Source organism: Hibiscus syriacus, unplaced genomic scaffold (genome assembly GCF_006381635.1).
Source record: "Hibiscus syriacus cultivar Baekdansim isolate YM2019G1 unplaced genomic scaffold, ASM638163v2 tig00110647_pilon, whole genome shotgun sequence".
Lineage (NCBI taxonomy): Eukaryota > Viridiplantae > Streptophyta > Magnoliopsida > Malvales > Malvaceae > Hibiscus > Hibiscus syriacus.
Window position 1 is genome coordinate 195,476 of NW_024062811.1, and position 15,085 is coordinate 210,560.

Here is a 15,085-nt window from a genome sequence, read left to right on the forward strand (position 1 = left end):
TTATGTAAAAGATATATATTTTTTGGATCGAATTGACTAAAAATCCGACTCGAACGTACCTGACGTATGCCCATCCCGAATTACTCGCATGTGTGCGTAAAACTGCTTCGCATTTTGATTTGTGGGGTTTATGGCCATAAGCCCCTGACCAGTCATTCTCATTTCAACGTGTAAAGTCCCACGGATTTTGATGGTTTCTTAATGAAAATGATAACTATAAATATGAAATTAGTCAAAGCTTTCTAAACATAAAAAACAATTAAAGAGATTTAAAATTTATATTTTATCCAGTGAACTTTTGCAACTTTATTTTTATTTTTACTGTTAAAGTTGATATATTTAATGATGCTTTAACGTATTTGATAAAAGTTTAATGTGTTTAAAATGATTTAACTTATTTTTTAATTTTTGATATTCAATTTAGATAATGATTAAAAGTATTTATATTAATCATGTTGCACTGTATTTACAAAGGAAAGGAAAATACTTGGTAGTCAGCATCAAATGACAGTGCTAATGACAATTAACAATAGCCTGTGCTGATGAATGTCATTGCACTATAATATATAGGGTAAACTACACGGGTTACGACTCAATTATTGTCAAAAATTATTTTAACCACCGATGTTTCGATTTGATCAATCAGACAATCAAATTATTTAAACGTTTCAATCAAGTCACTGACAGTTAGTTTTTAACGAAGGATATGACGTGGCAGTTAAAAAACTTGGTATAATTACATATTTGATCGTTAATATTATACATTCTATCAATTTGGATATAATTTATTTTAATTAAAATAAATTTAATCTCCAATGAATGACGACACATGTAATTATATGATTTAAGGATATTTTTAAATTTTTTATTTATTTAATATATTTATTTTTCTTCCAATAAGGTGGTGACACGTGTCACCACCTTGAAAATGAAACTGTGAATGGAGAGCTAGGCTGGGATCAAACCTTGGACATCAAAATATCAAGCGCACGTCAGAACCACTCCACCAAGCCCCTCGTTTTGGTTCTTTATCACAACATGCTATATATATTTATTTGGTTTACTAACAGGAAAAAAAAAGAAATAAAAATGCAAATTGGGATAAAGGATGAAATTGTCTTAACCATTAAGTTCAATCACATATTTAAATATAGTTTTTTTAACACTGTTGTCAATATAGTTTTTAAACTTTATTAATGGAAGAAATAGTTCTTAATTTTTACTATAGAAAAATAATTTTTATTTTTTATTCATTAATTATAGTTTAATATTTATACAATATTAAATTATAATTAATAAATAAAATTAAGAATGATTTATTCAATTAAAAAATTAAAATATAAAAAGTTGTAAATTATAATTAATAAATAAAAGTCAAGAATAAAAGATCAAATATATTGGTATACTAGAACAAGATGAACAAAAATAGCGTCCAAGAAGATCAACGAGCAACAAAGAAAGTAAAGAATCGGGTTTTAACAATTGAAGATGAGGAAACAATTCAGCAAACGGAGAACATGCAGACTGAAGTTGAAGTTCAAGAAGAAGATGTTGCGAGGAAAGTTCATCCCAAGAGTCCAGAGAAGCTCTATTATACTGCCATGGCTGCCAAAGGATCGATTCTAAACAAGAATCCGCCAGTCAAGATGCCTGAAGAAGAGATAATTTACCAAGAAGGAGATGTTACCATGGACAATTCTGGAGATTTTCCTAGAATAAACTTCTCTAAGCGAATCCATGACCTAATTGATCGAAACATGAAACAAGTTATCATCACGAGACTGTTGGGAAAAAAGATTAGATATAAAGCGATGATGAACAGGATTCAGGCGTTATGGATGCTGATAGGAAATTTCAATTTAATTGATCTTGATAATGATTACTACTTAGTAAAGTTTGAAAATATTGAGGACTATACTAGAGTTCTCACTGATGGCCCTTGGATGATATTTGGTAGTTACCTGACTGTTCAACCATGGTCGAGGAACTTTACCACATCTGAAAAACACCCCACACAAGTTATTACCTAGCTGCGACTACCTGGATTGCCGTACAGGTATTACAATTCAGTGTTAATCAGAACAATTACGAATACGATTGGAAGAGTCATCAAAATTGATTACAATACTAAAGTTGGAGAAAATGGAAAATTTGCAAAAATTACAGTAGTTATCAATCTGAACAAATCTCTTATTCCATGTGTGGGAATTGATGATTTCATCTAAAAGATAGAATATGAAGGACTGCAATAAATCTGCTTCAATTGTGGTACCTATGGACATGCTAAAGAAAACTGTCAATCCAACCAAGAAGATAAACAGAGGGATTTTAACAGCAATATCAATACTATGGAAGAACAATCCAATATTGAAAAGAGTAAAGAAAATCACTTTGGTCCTTGGATGGTTGTTTAGCCAAGAGGAAGAGACAATAGATACCAAAGAACGCAAAACAAAAACAAAGAGATTGAAGGAACGTCAAGACAAGGATCAAGATTTGCCCCTTTACATGAGGAACATCTAGAGGAAGAATCAAGGGGAAACAATAAAGATTACCAATATCGAAGCAAGTTAAATGATATACAAACACTTGCTACAAAAACAAACACATCAGCAGAGCAGATGGAAAACAGTATGAGACTTAAAGAAAAAATGAGGAACAAAGACACACAATCTCAAACAGATATTAATGCAGACCAGGTTCAGAAGACAATTGATCACACTAGTATTGAAGTTGAAAATAGATTAGTTGATGTCCCTATTACTGACAGTGAAATGACAGCCAGCAAAGACATTACTAAGGAGGTTAAGATAGGAGGAATCCAAGTCATGGTGAATGAAGAAGTACAAATCAGTGAACATAGGGTAAATATGGGAGATGGATTTCATACAGCAATTACCATTCATGATAAGGACAACATACGAAATCGTACTTCTAGATGGAATCTCAATAAAAAAAATCAAAGCAAGTATCCCACTTTACCAAAAAAGGACTAAAAATTGGAAAATCTAAACCTTCTACCAATCCTAACGTTCAATTAATTTCAGAATGGGTCTAAGAAAATTCCATGAACTCGGAGAATTTGGCTCCTCCTGATAACAAAAACCCTACAAACAACCAAAGTCAGTCACTGGAGCAAATTGATCTGAACCAGAATCAAGATGGTGAAAAGAAGGATAATGATCTGTCAAAAATCACCTATCATTTAACTCAGTAATTATGAAGATTCTATTTTGGAATACTCAAGGGGTTGTTAAACCCTCTTTTAGAAGACACTTTAAATATTGTGTGATTATTCACAAACCTAAGATTATTTCCCTGATGGAAACTCACACAAGTGGTAAGAGAGCTGACAGAATTATCAACAATATGGGGTACATTAACTCCTTTAGAATCGAAGCTCAGGGTCACAGTGGAGGCGTCTGGATTCTATGAGATAATTCGGTTAAGGTAAAAATATTAAATATCTCTAACCAGTTTGTCCATACTCATATTAAGGATAAAAACAGTAACTATTAGAAATATTTTACAGCAATTTATGATAGCCCCAACCCAAACATTCTTTGTAAGCTTTGGGATCTCCTAGACAAGCTCAAACCTTGCAATAATGAACCTTGGATTCTAGGAGGAGACTTTAATTGTATTCTGAATCCTGATGAAAGAACTGGTGGTAGCAGTAGCTATAGATGAGGAAGTAAACATTTCCAAGATTTTATTTTCAACAACAATTTGATTGATGTGAATTTCCAAGGTAATGAATTTACTTGGAGGCGGGGCAACCTATGACAAAGACTAGATAGATGCATTATGAATTTAAAATGGTTAGAACTATACCCAGAAACTAGAGTCCAACACCTTGACAGAATGAGATCTTATCATTGTCCTATTATTTTGCATACTATGAACAACCCAAAAATTCTAGACAGAAACCGTTTAGATTCCTAGCAGCCTGGTTGGATCACCCAAATTTTGAACTTTTCATTAAAAAAGAGTGGATTAAACATGAGAACCTTATGGATAGCCTCAATCATATCAAGGAAAACATCAAGATTTGGAATAGTGAAGTTTTTGGTAATATCAACCAGAAGAAGAAAAGATTAATTGCTAGACTTAAAGGAATTGATAAAGCACTTCGTTGCCATAATTCGAACAGATTGAAATTCTTGAAGCTGATCTCAAGATTGAACTTGACACAATTTTAAGATAAGAAGAACTTCTTTGGGCTCAAAGGGTGAGATGAAAATGGATTAACCATAGAGACAAAAATACCAAGTACTTTCATTCCTGTACGATTACTAAGGGTAGGAAAAAACTTATAACAACTCTCAAAACTGATTCTGATACCTGGTGCGAAGATCAAGAAATGCTTAAAGACCATGTCAAAAAGTTCTATGAAGAGCTATTCACTAAAGATCCTTTAGTGAAATAAGCTCTTGAGAATCCTAGACCTTTTCCTAATTTGAATCGTGAGCAATAGAGCTGGCTGGATAAACCTTTTAAGAACATTGAAATTAAGGATGCTCTTTTCAGTATGAACCCTCTAAAAGCTCTAGGAGTGGATAAATTTCATGCAAACTTCTTCCAGAGAAATTGGGATACAGTTGGAGAAAATGTTTGATATCTAGTCAATCATTGTCTCAATGGTGGCCAGATTGAAGAAGCTTTAAACATAACGTTTTTGGTTTTAATCCCTAAGATAGATAACCCTGATAGAATTACTCAATTTAGACATATAATCCTTTGTCAGGTTACCTACAAAATTATAACCAAAGTTATCGTTAATCGCTTAAAACCTATTCTTCCTACATTAATTTCTAATAACCAAACAAGCTTTATACCAGACAGGGTTATTACTGACAACATAATCCTTGCTCAAGAGGTTATTCACTCTACGAAGAAGAAGAAAGGAAAGAAGGGGTACCTGGCATCAAGATTGATCTGGAAAAAACTTATGACATATTAGATTGGAACTTTATTAGAGATAGTATTGAGAAGTTGGGATTGCCTAATACAATTATAATGGCTATTATGAACTGCATTACCTCCACGACGATCCAAATTAACTGGAATGGAGATCTTATGGAGCCTTTTAAACCGTCTAGGGGAATTAGACAGGGTGATCCCTTTTTGCCTTACATATTCATCATCTACATGGAAAGACTAGCGCAAGAAATTACTTTAAATATGGATCAAGGTAAGTGGAAACCAATTAAACTATCTAGAAAGAGTCCTAATATTTCTCACCTCTTTTTTGCAGATGACCTTATACTCTTTGCAGAAGCAGACAATTCCCAAATTGAGATTATTCAGAAAACGCTCCAAAAATTTTGTATCAGTCCGGGTCAGAAAGTCAATCTATAGAAATCCAATATCTTTTATTCAAGCAATATTAATGTTCAAACCAGAGACACTATTACGAATATGATTGGAATCAAAGAGGTCTACAATCTTGGTAATTACTTGGGAGTTCCTCTATTACACAACAGAATCAATAAAAGCACTTATAGCAGCATCATTCAGAAAGTTAAAGACAGACTATCAGGTTGGAAGGCTAAGACATTATCTTTGGCGGGAAGAATTATACTTACTAAATCGGTTCTCAACTCAATTCCAGCATATACAATGCAATCAATTCTTATCCCTAAAGGAACATGCAATGAACTGGAAAGACTTACAAGAAACTTTATCTGGGGATATACTAATGAGCAGAGAGGGATACATCTGGTGAATTGGGATACCCTATGTAAACCGATCAAAGATGGGGGACAAGGCCTAAAGAACTTAAGGATTCAAAACAAGGCTTTCCTTTTTAAATTAGCTTATAAACTTATTAATAGAAATGATCTTTTATGGGTGCATGTGATGAGAAACAAATATAAGATGGAAGAAATCCTGCCCGAGAAGCTAACTAAGAAAGGAGAATCAGCTCTTTAGAACCACATATGCAACCTATGGACAGAGTTTAAGCAAAATATTTGCTGGAACATTAGAAACGAAAATCATGTACAATTTTGGCATGACATATGGTTAGATCAGAATGACCCTTTATCAAATTCATGCAAACATCCAATGGAAGTTGAGAATGACAAATCCAAAGTAAATGAAATGATCAATCAGAATGGTACCTGGGATTGGAACAAGCTTAATCGTCTACTTCCAGACCAAAACATCAATAAATTGAAAGCTATAAATCCCCTAATAGATGTAAGCACCGCAGACTCCCCAGGCTGGATTCCCTCGGAAAAAGAGTCTTCACTGTCAAATTTGTACATAAGAAGATAGCAAATATCAATTCCATAGAGGAGAAAATCTAGTACACCATTGCCAAACATAATAGCATCCCCAGAATTAAAACTTTCCTATGGCTTATTAGAAACGACAAATTGTTGACCAACTCAGAAAGAGCTCGTAGGCATATGAAAACAATTGAAAGATTCCCTATGTGCAATTATGAATAAGAATATAAACCATATGCTGAGATTCTGCCCAAAAAAATATGCTGATATGGATTGAGTTGCTAGGTACCCAGAAAATGGAGAATTTCCTGAGTATCAACATAAAGGAGTGGATCATCGAGAATATTGAAACAAGCCAATCCCCTTCACCGAGGATTGAGAACTGGCCTACATTCTTCAGCTCTTTTATCTGGTACACTTGGAAAAGAAGAAACCAGTGATTTTCAACCCAGAAATGATTGAAAGAGACTCTATTATTCAACAAGCTATAAGAATATCTCAAGATATTCAGAATGCATAAGTTACTAAGACTGGAAATATCAAAAGCAGAAACAGTAACCACTACAAATGGCAAAAACCAGCCAGAAACTATTGTAAGATTAATACAGACAGAGCCAAACGAATGAATACGAGAGAAGTTGTGTGCGGGGGAATTGCAAGGGATTATAATGGAAATTGGATTTGGGGTTTTGGTAAGAAAATTAGGAATTGTTCCATCTTGGAAGCAGAACTTTGGGGCATTCATGAGGATTAAATGTTGCATGGATGAAGGGTAAAAGGAATGCGATTTTGGAATCTGACAGTAGAGAAGCCATAAACCTCATCAAGAACAAGTCGACTGAACACAACAAACTAACTATTCTGCAGCACATAGAGATTTTACTAAAGAGAAATTGGATGATTAAATTAAAGCACATACCTAGAGAGGCCAATCGAGTTGCGGATATAATCCCAAGCAGATATAGAGTTATCAGGGAGATACAATATTGTTGCAAAACTCTCCCAAGGAAGCTGAGAAGTTTCTAATTTCTGATAGAACGGGCAACTAAAAAACCCTTTGTACCTGTTTCAACCAAACAACCCTTTGTACCTGTTTCAACCAAAAAAAAGTCAAGAATCATTTTTTCATTTAAAAGATTAAAAATATATAATATTTTTTGTAAATAAGAGATAAAAACTAAGAATTATTTCTTCAATTAACAATAATTAAAAATATATAAAAATGTTTTAAATAAAAGTTAATAAGTAAAATTTTAAAAAATTTATTTCATTAAGAATAATTAAAAATATATAAATTTTTTATAAAATATAGTTAATAAATAAAAATAAAGAATCATTTCTTCCATTAACAAAAATATTGGAAATATAAAAAAATTATATAAATAATAATTAATAAGTAAAAATTAAAAATATTCATTAATAAAAATATAAAAATATAAAAATTATATTTAAATATGTCATTGGGCTAAGTAATTTCATCCTTGTTTTGAATCTATGTGCCTTTCAATTTGCATTATAACTTTTTCTTTGTTTCTTGACATTAACTGGATTATTTATATAAAATATGTTGTAATGTTCAAACTGGTTCAAGCGTCCATTTAATGGTTGCTTGTCTCAGGTTTGAAACCTGTTCAGCGCACAATTTACCATTTCATTTTCTTACTTTAATAAAGGTGGTGACATGTGTCACCACCTTATTAGAAGAAAATAAATATATTAAATAACTAAAAAATAAGAAAATATCTTCCAATCAGATAGTAGCATGTGTCACCATTTAATTGGAGATTAAAATTATTTTAATTAAAATAAATTATATCAAATTGATAGAATATATAAATATTAAAGACCAAATATGTAATTATTATAAGTTTTTAACTATCAAATCACATCATCCTTTAAAAATTAACGGTAAATGATTTGATTGAAGCGTTTAAATAGTTGAATGGTCTTATTGATCAAATCAAAATATCGGTGGTCAAAAATCATTTTGACCATAGTTAAGTGGTCACCCGTGTAGTTTACCCTAATATATAAAGCCCGGGAATTAGTCTGCAATTCATGAACCCTATAGACTAATTTCGGTAGTGGTAGTGCTACACCATTACAGATTATATTTGCCATTTGATTAAGTTGTGCTCCCAAACAGTGTTTTGAAAATCGGATCTGATCAGCCAATTCAACCGGTTCAATCGGGAACCACTGTCTGGTCCGGTTCATTGTAATCCGGTTAAACCACTACTACTGAACCGGACGAAACTACTGAACCATTCGAACCGGACCGTGAACCGGTTGAAAACCAGTTGAACCGCCAATTTTTTTTTTTAAATTAAACCAAACGACGTCGTTTGTTAAACGAACCGAGTCAAACTCGAGTATTGCTAAGCTCGACTCGAACTTGAAAACTTTAAAAGTAAACTCAACTAGACTCAAACTCAAGAGCTAAAAATTATCAAGTTCAACTCGAACTCGAAATATAATATTGAAACTTGAAGTCGAAAAGGCTCGAATTCAAAAAAAATTAGAAGCTCGATTGAAGCCTAAAATTCGAGCTTGATTGAAGTGAAAGAATAGTTCACTCTATGCTTACTAAAAGGCTCTATGATTTTAAATGCCAAATTACCTCTATTATTTATAAAGTTAGTTGAGATGCTCTTTTATGTTTCTTAGCCATGTGTGATTGTTTTGTTCTCATATTTTTACTCTTTAGACTTCTGGGATGTTCTTCTATGTTTTTAGTTATGTGGGATTTTTTTTAAAAAAAAATTAAACCAAACAATATCATTTTGTTATGATTTTTAGCCCTAAATTTATTTTTTTATTATAGTTATATAATTATATTTATTATTTAATATATTTTACCTTAAATATTATGTTGTAGTTAATTTGAATCATATAAAAATTATTTTTTATTAAATATTTTTGGTATTTTTATTTAATTTTTTAAATAATTATGACATTGACCGGTTGAACCAGTGAACCGGTAACATGACCGGTTCGCTAACCGGTCCGGTTCTGAAAACCATGCTCCCAAACCAAAATATAATAAAATATAAGTAGGTGATTTGACTTTCTTTTGTATATTTTAATTGGTTTAATTCTTCTACAAGTCATTGTACTCTTCAGATTTTTAAAATTCAGTTCTTTTGCTTTTAATTTCAGAATTTAGTTCCACTAGTTTTCTGTTTTCTTTTAAATAAATTTCAATTGAGAACAATATTGAATATGTGTTATCGATTGGACCTTAATTTTTAAATTAGAAAAATAGAGGGGCTAAATTAAATAAGTAACTCAGTTTTAAAAGTCAAAATTGTACAAAGACATGGGGGAAAATAGACATTTACTTGTAAAACAGACGAGCGCTGACCTTGTGAAATTTAATATTATGAAAATTGGCCATTTTTATTCCTTTCACATGTTAAGAACTCGCATACGCCAGAGTGATTAGTGTACATGTCTAAAACTTTGCGAGAGAAAACTACACCTAACATTAACAACGGAGAGACATGGCTTGCACGTTCAAGTTCCAACTGTATCCGGCGTGAAACATTATATATACACAAAGTCGACAAGACACAGTAACTTGAAACTGTCAACCAAAACATGGGAAACTGCATCTCTCCGTCTAAGGCCAACAAGATTAAACCTGTTAATGGAGGAGGAGAGACGGAGTATAGAGCGTCAACGCTACTCAAAGAGGTCCACTATGTGCCTCCTCCTGCTCATGGGGATCATGGCTGTATCCCGCCAAATAACCATCCAATCTCTCTCAAAATCATCAGAAAAGAAGGCTGCCAAGGACGTAGTAGCATAAAAATTGTAGTTTCTAGGCAGGAATTGGCGTTTCTGCTCAGAAATGTTCAGATGATCCTGTCTATGAAACCTTCCATCCCAGCCTCGGAGACTTTCAAGCCGGGGAAACAGAGATGGCGGCCATCTTTATCGGCCATTCCTGAGGTGGCTGATTTTTAGGACTAAGGATTGTCGCCTGTTATTTTCAATCAGGGGGGCAAAATCTGTAAAATATTTCGTAAAACCGTGCAAATACTAGATAGTATAGCCGCCGGGAGACTGTTTCTGCCATGTTTTTCTTGCAGTACCTTCTCTCGCTTCGCCCGTATTATACTTCGTGATTTTCTACTGGAATATTAAAGTGCTTTGTGTGTTTGAACTGTCACGGTTTTAATGATGACCACTAGCACAGTAACACGAGCTCTCATCCTGTTAGTATTGAGCTGCAAACAATTTAGACTGTTCTCCAATGCCCATTGGAGCTCTTTCAGTTCACTAAATCCGATCAAGGAGTGTTACTAAATCTTGCCAACTAATCAGATTCGATAGCGTGTAAATTGTATGCTTATTGTTGGGTTACCCTACTCGGTTTCTGTAATCTGTATTCCTCGTTACAACTAGGACTTCTACTATTCTCCCTAAAAGTGAATGACGTTGCTCTTTCTCTGCATTGTTTTGAAATCAGGGGGTAATAATTTAGAAACTTATGAATGAGGTTTCTAACATCAATTCAGCTGTAGTCCACTATCATAATCGAGTACTACCTCGTAAAATGTCCACAAAGCTCTACCATTTACTTATAAGGAATGGATGGATATGAACAATCTCTGCAGCCTATAGTTCATGTAATTTGAAGAGAGAAAAAATAATGGAAACGGGAAGAGAATGTAGATTACTCATAAATCAATTTTAATTGAGAGCTTCTCTCCACATTTTTAATTAAAGTTTTAAAGTGTGAATGAAAGTACCGTTGAATAACCAATCAATCTTCATGTAATGATTTTTCTACCCGTTAAAGCTAAGAGTCAACAAAAGCCAAAATTCAGCCATCCCTTCTAGTCATGAGAAAGCAGTTCAAGGCACCTCTTTTTCGACTCAGATTCCTTAACTTCCTCCTCGATCTCTTCTCCATCTACTTCTTGGCAGTTTTCTGATTCACCTTCAGTTCTTTTCCTCTGAGGAATTACTTGAAAGAAGGAAGCTTTCCAGTCCTTAGTCTCCAGGAACTTGAGTATCTCTATAACTTGGTTGACAGTAAGGACCTGCTCTCATAGGAATGAAACGCTATTTAGGGGGAGAAAAGCTTAGAATAAAAATTTGCTTCTTTGATTGTTTGATAGAAAATTAGTCTGATAAATGAGGTAACTACCAAGCATGACCATCATCAGAAAAAGTAATCCACACACTAATCATTCTTTGAAAAAAAAAAGTGGTACAGCTATAGCATGTAAGCACTTTGCTTAGGATTAATCCCCAATATATTCCAGGCTAAATATTGCCTTCTAAGGTTGACATATAATTGCATCAAAATAAAGAGGTTAAAAAAAACATTCAAGACCCTCTTTGCAGTGCAGTTGTTCTATGTGATGAAAGAAAGTAAAGCATACCTGAGAGCTGGACATCTTTCATATAATCTCCAATTGGGAGTTTTGCCGTATGAATTCCCTGTTCCTCCGCTTTCTTCATGGTTATACCTTTCCATCGATTTCTGTCCACCAATCCGCCAACAATAAAAACTTTGGTGGGATCGAGTTCATGCAGCACAGTTTCAGAATCTGCCGTAAGGTACACTAAATCATCTTTCCGTTCGGATAAGGCTTCGATATAAGATTGTTTTTTCTTCTCAATAATCCATTTATCAAACCCAGGGAGCCTCTGCAATTGAGTTTCCATTTCCCCTTGGCATCCAGTCAACCAGAGGTTTGAAGGCACACCGCATCTTCCATTTCCCCATTCTCTCTTTCCTTAATTCTTTTCTTGAATATATGAGTTTAAGCCTTTCGTCTTCGGGTAAGGCAGCCAGTTTGTCCTCCCATTCTTTTCGCTTCCTCTCCGCATCCCTTTGTTTTTGCTCTTTCATTTGCGCTTTCTTCTCTGCTTTCTTCGCCTCGGTACTTCGGTTGCTTCAATAGCTTCTCTTGGGCATTCTTCGAAAGAGTCTGAGGCTGGGGATCGGGATCGGGAGGGTTTAATTCACTGTTTTGCTCATTCTGCGTTGCCTCCATCGTTAAGTTCATCTGGGATAATTGGATGTCTCTTCTTCGCCTTGTCTGTTTGGGTGTAGGGTTTTGCTTATGGGCATTGGGCAGGGCGCACACACGCGTGTGCAGTTTTTTCCCTCTAATTACCCGACGCCGTTTAAGCAGTTATGTTTTGAGGCAAGGGGGATAACAATCGGCTTTTCGGCTGGCTCTAAACACACCAACCCGATTTAAAACTACAAAAATCGAACCAACTAGATTGTATATCTAAAATTTGACCTATTTCATCAACTAACAGATTTGGGGTGTAAACGAGTCGAGTTCGAGTATTGTTGAGTGTTAAAAATTGACACACCAAATTGCATCAATTGTCAACATTATGTGTGGCAATTTGGTGGCATTAATGGGGTGGCAAAATTGGTCAAATTTGGTCACCAAATTGTTGAAAATTTTGGATGGTAAAACTATGCAAGTAGTCATTGTAATTTAGGGTATTTACAAATTAGTCTTTAAAGTTTTAACTATAAATACCCTAGCTCATTTAGCTTCAAAACCATCCCAAAGCATTCTAGCTTTCTTCCAATACTAGAGAGATTTTAGAGAGTTTCTTGAGAGTTGTTTTCTCATTTTTATCTAGAGAGAATTATCATTGTTTTCTCCTTGGTAGATCGAGAGAGGTTGTAATTCCTATTTTCTCATAGTAAAATTCTTCTACCGTTGCCCGTGGTTTTTACCCTATATTTTTAGGGGTTTTCCACGTAAATTTTGTGTCTCTTTTATCTTCATTTTTATTTTCTCAAATTATCAGTTGCGATTTTGCTCTATCCGATAGCCGTCTTCCGCAACAATTGGTATCCGAGCCAGATTTGAGTGTGTAATATATGCTTATTGTCTTTGTGGTTGCCACCAAAAGGTGAATCCTCTAACATAAGAAAATAAGAAGGTATTACCCATTCTTTGAGGTTCTAAAGAACTATTCACGATAGTGAAATAGTGGGAGCTATCAATAATAGAAGCTATGACAACGAAATTTGATATTGAAAAATTCAATGGGATAAATTTCTCATTGTGGAAATTGAAGATGAAGGCCATCCTGAGGAAAGACGGTTGTCTAGCAAGTATCAGTGAAAGGCCAGTGGATTTCACAGATGACAACAAATGGATCGAAATGGACGGAATGTTATGGCAAACTTTCATCTAGCATTAGCAGATGAAGTATTGTCAAGCATCGAGGAGAAGAAGACAATTAAGGAGATATGGGACCATCTTACCAAATTGTACGAGGCCACATCGCTGCACAATAAAATTTTCCTTAAGAGAAAATTGTACACTCTCCGTATGCCAGAATCTACTTCAGTGACGGAGCACTTAAATACACTGAATACTTTATTTTCTCAGCTTACATCCTTAAGTTGTAAAATAGGAGAACAAGGACGTGCTGAACTTCTACTTCAAAGTCTACCGGATTCATATGATCAACTCATCATCAACTTGACAAACAGTAATGTCACTAGTCTAGTCTTTGATGATGTTGCAGCTGTTGTTCTACAAGAAGAAAATCGGCGCAAGAACAAGGAGACAGACAAGTAAATCTGCAACAAGCAGAAGTGTTGACAACGATGACAACGATGAGAGGGAGATCAACAGAACGTGGCCAAAGCAACAGTCACAAACATGGTAAATCGAAGTCGAGGAGCAAGAAGAATTTAAAGTGTTACAACTGTGGAAAAAATGGTCATTTGAAGAAGGATTGTTGGAGTCTAAATAAAAACTCCAATCCACAAGGCAATACCGCAAACATTTCAGATGATGGAGATGCTCTATGCTGTGAAACGTCAACCACCGTGGAAGGAAGAAAACGATTTGCAGATATATGGCTCATTGATTAGGGAGCAACATATCACATGACCTCAAGAAGAGAATGGTTCCATCATTATGAACATGTCTCAGGAGGATCTGTTTATAGTTGCAATGATCATACCTTAGAGATCGTTGGCGTAGGAACCATCAAATTGAAGATGTATGACGGAACAATTAAAGTTGTTCGAGATGTGCGGCACGTGAAAAGCCTGAAGAAAAATTTATTATCCTACGGATTGTTGGATAATAATGAAAGCAAGATTGAAACACGGAAAGGAATCATGAAAGTGTTCCGTGGAGCGCTTGTGGTACTGAAAGGTGAAAAAATAGCTGCAAACTTGTACATGCTGAAGGGAGAGACTTTGGTAGAAGCAGAAGTCTCTGTTGCCTCATGTAGTTCAGATTCGACAATGCTATGGCATCAGAAACTTGGACACATGTCAGAACAAGGAATGAAAGTCCTTGTGGAGCAAAAGCTACTTCCAGGCTTAACAAAGGTATCACTTCCTTTGTGTGAGCATTGCATAACAAGTAAGCAGCACTGGTTGAAATTCAACACATCAAATTCTAGAGGCAAAAGTGTTCTAGAATTGGTTCACTCTGACGTATGGCAAGCACCAGTAACGTCCCTAGGTGGAGCAAAATACTTTGTCTCATTTATTGATGACTACTCCAGGAGATGTTAGGTGCACCCTATTAAGAAGAAGTCAGACGTCTTTTTAACTTTCAAAAACTTCAAAGCGCGGGTGGAACTTGATTCTGGAAATAAGATCAAGTGTTTCAGAACAAATAATGGAGGAGAATACACAAGCGAAGAATTTGATGACTTTTGCAAGAAAGAAGGCATCAAAAGACAGTTCACAGTGGCGAACACTCCTCAACAAAATGGAGTGGCAGAGCGGATGAACAGAACCTTGTTAGAAAGAACAAGAGCAATGTTGAGGGACGCAGGCCTAGAAAAATCATTCTGGGCAGAAGCAGTCAATACCGCCTGTTATT

General features: G+C 34.7%; 1 pseudogene; it reads right to left on the reverse strand.

The window, feature by feature from the left end:
- Nucleotides 1-11,025: 11,025 nt before the first annotated feature.
- On the reverse strand, nt 11,026-12,320 carry LOC120137045 (annotated as a pseudogene).
- Between the last annotated feature and the right edge of the window lie 2,765 nt (nt 12,321-15,085).